Below are 6,955 nucleotides of genomic sequence, written 5' to 3'. Positions count from 1 at the left end.
CCAAATTGCTAGGTCATAGGGAATTTGTTTTTCACCTTTACTGGATATCGATACATTTCCTTTTATTTATTTGAAGTGTAGTTGATTTACAGTGTTGTACCAATCTTTGCTGTACAACAAACTGATTCAGTTAAATTTAAATGATTGAATTATTCATATCTTTCATGAAATATATGATAGCTTCCATTTTTCAACAAATTCATCAGTACTATGTATTGTCAACTTTGAATTCCATGTCAATCTGATGAATATGAAATGCATCATGCCTAAATATGTATTTTTTGATTACTAGAGAAGATGAATATTTTGTATTTATAGGCTTTGGGTTTCCTTTTCTCTGTATGATCATTTTCCTGTTTGGCTTTTTATTGTTTGGTTCTTCTTATTATAGTCATCATGTGGTCTAGATACTAAATATGATTCATCTGTCACATTTTTAAGTTTATCATTATATCCTGGGTAGTTTTCAGTTTAGAAGTCATAAATGTTTCTGTATACCAATATTTTCTTTAAGGTTTTGGGGTTTTTTTTGTATCTTGGTTAATAAACCATTCCTTGATACAAATTACTAAGATAATTTTCCTCCTGTAGTTTTTAAAAATGTGTATGTATCTTTACATTTAGTTGTTTTTTTTCTCATTTGGAGCATTTTGTTTTGCTCTTTGTGGTAGAGAGTTACTCATTTTTAAATCTGTATGGCAAGCTGATAGTCCCAGTACTGCATATTGCTATATCTGTGTTTCCTGTACTGCTTTGTAATATTTTCATTATATATTAAGCCTCCTTGATAATTCTAAGCTTTCTACTGTTTCATTGACCCATTTGTTTGTATAGTACTGAGAGTACTATTTATTAAACAGTATAGATTTGTATGTCTCAATGTAAATGTTCTACTTTGTCAAAGTATATTTGGCTAGCCTTAGGCTTTGCTTCCATAAAACTTTTAGTAAAAGTATGTCAAGATAGATTATTTAATAATTTTTTATTAGAACTTGTGTGTATCTGTCATCTTAATATGCCAAGTATTTCTGCCCATCATTTCTTGTCATTAATTCCAAGATTTTTAATGTTTTTCTATAACATTTTGTAATTTCCACCTTAAGATCAGGCATATATTTTATTGCATTTATTTTTAACATATTATGTTTTGTTGTTATGATAAATGAGATATTTTTTTCTATTAAATTTTCTATTTGGTTAGTGATAGTGATTAGAAGCATCATTGATTTTGTCTGCTGATCTTATATTCAACAATGTTGAACAATTTACAAATTCTATTCTCTATAGATTTTCTTGAATTTTCTATGTAGACATTCATGTTGTCTACAAATAATGCATTTTATCTTTACTTTTCTATATATTTTCATTTTGGTTAGAAATTTCAGTATATTACTGAATAGCTGTAGGGTCATCCTCACCTTTTCCTGATTTATGTTAAATGTGATGCTTGCCATGGATTTTATTCTCTATTAGACTAAGGAAGTCTGCTCTAAGCTTTCTGATAAATTTTATTATGAATGTGTGTAAAATATTATCAACTGATTGTTTTTGCATCAGTAGAGACAATTGAGTTTTTTTTCCCTTTACTCCATTAATACAAATCACATTTATTGATTTTATCATATAAAGGCATCTCTACCTAGCTGAAATAAACCAGTGATAAAGAATCTGCCTACCAATGCAGGAGACTCTAAAGATGTGGGTTTGATTCCTGATCAGGAAGATTCCCTGCAGTAGGAAATGGCAACACACTCCAGTATTCTTGCATGGAAAATTTCATGGTGAGAGGAACTTGGCAGGCTATAGTCCATGGGGTCACAAAGAGTTGGACATGACTATGAATGCACCCACACATCATTATCATATATATTATATGATTCTGATAAATTGTTATTATTCTTAGTTTACTGTTGGATCTTACTATTATATTAATATGTTTATGTCTGTATTCATAAGTGGGATTAGTTTATTATTTACTACAACTGCCTGTTTTTAACGTTAATCTCATGAAATGAATTAGGTAGCTTTACCTCCCTCTTTTATTCTTTCACACTTTTCCTTCTTTCTTTTTTGGTTTATTAAAAATACTGAAACAGATTATCTTGCAACAGTACATGGTAAGGCAAGAGGATCTGACTACTAATTGTTTGTAGTGATTATTCAGGGTTTCTGAATTTCTTTCTAAGTCAGTATTAATAAGTATTGTGAAGAGAACTTCTGTTTCCATTGTCTGAAGTTTTCTTGACATAAAATTGTTCATTGTATGTGAACCATGTTTCTTTTAACTACTAAAATTTGTTATTTGTATTAAACTATTTTTTGAATGATTTACTGAATTATTTTCTGAGTGCATTGACTTTTTCAAATAAATTGCTCTAATATTTGCTTATTTGATTGACTCTTTATTAGTTTATCAGTTTTGCTCTCTTTGTGATTGTTTTGCTCTTTTATCTTCTATAGGTTTTCTTTCTAGTTTTTCAATTTTAATTTTTGCTATTTGTTCTGTATATTTTACAATTTCCACTTTAATTTGTCAGTTGTTTGTGGATGTGATTCATAGTTTCAAAATATATGATCAAACTAAAAAATATAATTTATTGCTAATTTAATTGCAGTAATGGCTAGAATGCTTTCATTTAATATTTTTCTACCTAGCTTCCCCATTAATTTTGCCAACATTGTACTTTACTGTCTCCTTTAACAATATTTTACTTTTATAATCAACCATTATTTTTTCCATGCATTTTCCTATTATTTCAGAGCATTAGTTTTATGATTTTAAAAATCTGCTTCAAAATTGAAAATGTAGAAAAGGGCCTATGGTGAAATTCTCCATCATTTTGTTCTATCTAACCAGTTTCCTTCTCCTCGGAAAGTTTCAAAATTATCAACTTCTTAAATATATGGAGGTAGTTAATCAGGGAAATATGTCATTAAGGGCAGAGAAAAGTGTATATGTGCAGTTAATAACCCCTAACTTGAGGGGATATAAAGATGAAATAAAGCATTGTGTATAAATATGAAAGTACTTAATATAACAGACACAATACATGTTCAAGCAATGAGAAAAATATGTACAGATTGTATTAATTTTTTTTTTTTGGTTTATGTCATTTTATTGAAGAAATATAAATGAATTACTAGTAGAGCTATTAATTGATCACTCATCCATTGACAACTTGCATCATTTATTCAGTGATATATTAAACATAGTATTGGATTAACTATTAGCTCCAAGCCTCCTAACAATTTAAATGGAAGTTACATGTTTTGAGACCCTATTTTGGAATACAAAGGGTGTTTGACTTCTTGTATCCATTCACTGCAGAACAAGAACAGTTCATTCTTTTATTGACATGCATAAAATACATCATATTTTCTGTTCTTCTGCTGCTATAAATTCAGTATCAGTTCTCCAGCCACATCGGTTATGAGTATAAAGTATATCATGTAACCTCAAATCTCTAACAGTGGAAGGCTTAAACCAGAATGGATGCTGCTAGAATAATGCTGCTTCCTTTGATGTGACAACTCAGAATTCATCTCCCTCCGTCTCAGATGATTCTTCAGTATGTTAGAGCAGTGAGGAATGGTTTTAGTCTCATAATGAAGTTAGGGTGAAGACACTGGCCACATAATACATATGCTCCATTTTTTAAAAAATTCTGAATCTTGGGCAACTCTTCTCTTGTAACTATGTTACAGTTTCTAAAAGCCAATATTATCTAAAGCTGGAAGAACTTAAGTCTTCTCAGATGAACATGTGAATGAAAGGAGAAAGGTAACCAAAAAATAAAATTAAAAAAGATGAGGTCTGATAGGGGAGCAGCTGGATAAGAAAATCAAAAAAGGAACAGTAATTTAAAGTTTATTCCAGCTACAAGGCAGGTTATTCTGACTTTAAGGAAGCATCACATGGCATACTTCTGAGTCCATCCCCTAGATATTCTGTTGTACTTATCTCTGTCTGTTTTATAGATCCATGCAATCTCTGGCACTAGGGGGTCATCTGGGTTTGGATCACATAGCAGTGAACAAATGGATAAAAGAACTTTAGAAATAGATAAAGCAGGAGACCACTGTGATCTTAGACCATTGAGACAAATGCTGCCATTACTGTTAATATTTGGATGATAAATTCTTGTTGTAAATGCAACCTGAGGTGGTTTGAATGAGTAGTTGGGTAGGAAAATGAATTGTCAAAAAGAATACACCTCCTTGATCTGGGCTGTCACTACGTCCCATAATTGTGGCTTGCCAATGAAACATATCATCCCCAACTGGACCTGCAGAACATTGTGCTGGAGGGTCACGGGCCAGATCACTAAGTCCCTCATTAATCCGTTTCAGCGCCATAGTCTGCTTTTCGTCTGGCTCCTCACTATCTTGGTTTGTGCTCGAAGGTCCAGCCAAAACTCTTTATTATTCTGGCGGCTTGGAAGGATTGTCTCAGTCTCACACTGGCTCTGCCAGACACAGGCGCTTGGTATTGAGGAGGTGATCTCAGGAGAACCTTGAGGTTGGTTAACAGGAATTGTCTGTATTAATTATTATTAGGGCAAATTTATGATTTTTATGGGAGGCGGAGAAGGCAATGGCACCCTACTCCAGTACTCTTGCCTGGAAAATCCCATGGTTGGAGGAGCCTGGTAGGCTGCAGTCCATGGGGTCGCTAGGAGTCGGACACGACTGAGCGAATTCACTTTCACTTTTCACTTTCATGCACTGGAGAAGGAAATGGCAACCCACTCCAGTGTTCTTGCCTGGAGAATCCCAGGGACAGGGGAGCCTGGTGGGCTGCCATCTATGGGGTCGCACACAGTCGAACAGGACTGAAGCGACTTAGCAGCAGCAGCAGCAGGATAGTCATTAGGAAAACAGATTCATCATCAGATACTCTTGGTTTAAAGTCTCTGCTTTGCCACTTCTAATTGTGTTGTCTTGGACAAGTAAGTTTAACCTCTCGAATTCTCAGATTTACTATGAAATGCTTATCACAATTATATTTAACCGATTAGAATTTTCACAATTAAGTGAAATCATGGATACAGAGTATAGACACCTAAATTATGATATTGCTTGTAAGATAATAGGCTCTTCTCCTTCTCCATCTCTTCCTTCTCCCCATCATTACTATCATCATACTAGTGATAGTAATTAGTGATAATTATAATTTTAGAAATTATGCTCTTTATTTGAAGGACCAGAAATTGATCGAGTTTAAACTGGTAAAATAGGCTGACTTTAGGAAATTTCAAGACTGACAGCGGTGTGGCTCTCCCAGCCTTAGGGCATTCAAACAGTTGTATTCAATTAGTTTATTGGGCGGAGAAGGCAATGGCACCCCACTCCAGTACTCTTGCCTCGAAACTCCCATAGACAGAGGAGCCTGGTGGGCTACAGTCCATGGGGTAGCCAAGAGTTGGACACGACTGAGCGACTTCCCTTTCACTTTTCACTTTCATGCATCAGAGAAGGAAATGGCAACCCACTCCAATGTTCTTGCCTAGAGAATCCCAGGGACAGGGGAGCCTGGTGGGCTGCTGTCTATGGGGTCGCACAGAGTGGGACATGACTGACGCGACTTAGCAGCAGCAGCAGCAGCAGTTTACTGGGAGTTTTTAAATTGTGTAATATAAAATATATTAGTGCCCATTTTACAGAACATGAAAACAGAACTATGTAAATGACAGACAGTCAATCTGTGGATTCCTAGGGGACCTTGGAGATCATGGGGGTTACAGCCGTGTTAACAAGTACTGCCTTATACAACTTTCTGTGTCTCCACAACACTAGTTCCAGGCAAGACCACAGCTTTAAGGTATGCATATGGTGGGTGGGAGAAGACTGGGGTAGATGGGGAAGATTGATCTAGGTAGGAGGTAGGCTGATTGCCAGATTCCCCAGGGTGATAGAGAAAGCTTTTTGTTATAATTTAATAGAAAGTCTTATGCCAAAAATGTTCCCATAAATAAATACATATGTTGGTTCTTGTTGAAAAATGCAAATCAGATGGTTTTGATGTTTTAATGCTTACTTGAAATACCTTAAAGTACAATCACAAACATTTATGTGTGTACATATATACATTTCAATGTATACCACATTAGGCACATAGAAAGTGTTTTATAAAATGGCATAATAAGACCCCACCAGTGTCCTGACATCAGGCTGAAATTCAAATCAAATAATGCAACCCTGGAAGCACTGTGGGAACTTTCATCACCATAGCAAGTATTCATCAGACTTCACCTCAAGCTGTATTTGAAAAATCATAGTCCAAAACAGACAGAAACATACATCTGGTTTGTCTGGCTGCATCATTCCTATTCTAAAATGTTATAGTCTTATACTGGGACATATGAAATACACCAGTATTGGATCCAAACTCTGACTCTTCAGTATCTAGTAGAGCTGACTTGATCTTTCTTTTCTATTGTGAAGCAGAAATTATAAAAACTGTCTGAGAATTAGGGTATTGACATTAATTATGGAAATCTGGTAGTTAAACTGAACTAAGATTGTCCATTCTTCATAAAACATCTGTAGAACACAGTGGTGCTCTTTGGATATTAGTTGATTGGCATAGATGACAAATATATACAATTTGCTTTGCTGAAACTTTCCTGACATAACCAAAATGTTTTCTGAGTTATGGTGGCCAAAGTACTTCTGAATAATGCATTCATGGCAATGAAAGATTGCTTTTTAAGGCTACTGGCTGACCAGCAAATTGCAAATTTTACCAAATACAATGTAGATTGATGACAGATTTTATCTTTGAATTATAGGGTAAATCAACATTTAACTTTTTATGGAGAAGTGACTAAAATCAATAATACTGATGACTATAATGATTGCCATTATTGTTACATACATTGTAACTGCTACATAAGTCTTGGTACAAAAAAATACATACTAATTACCCACAATGACACCATTAAGTAACTTAGAA

At 34.3% G+C, this 6,955-nt stretch overlaps 1 pseudogene; it reads right to left on the bottom strand.

Annotated features, from left to right (window-relative positions):
• Positions 1–3,398: 3,398 nt before the first annotated feature.
• On the bottom strand, positions 3,399–4,356 carry LOC120860248 (annotated as a pseudogene).
• Between the last annotated feature and the right edge of the window lie 2,599 nt (positions 4,357–6,955).

The sequence above is a fragment of the Oryx dammah genome, unplaced genomic scaffold (assembly GCF_014754425.2).
Source record: "Oryx dammah isolate SB20612 unplaced genomic scaffold, SCBI_Odam_1.1 HiC_scaffold_11050, whole genome shotgun sequence".
Lineage (NCBI taxonomy): Eukaryota > Metazoa > Chordata > Mammalia > Artiodactyla > Bovidae > Oryx > Oryx dammah.
This window is presented reverse-complemented; position numbering and strand designations above follow the sequence as displayed.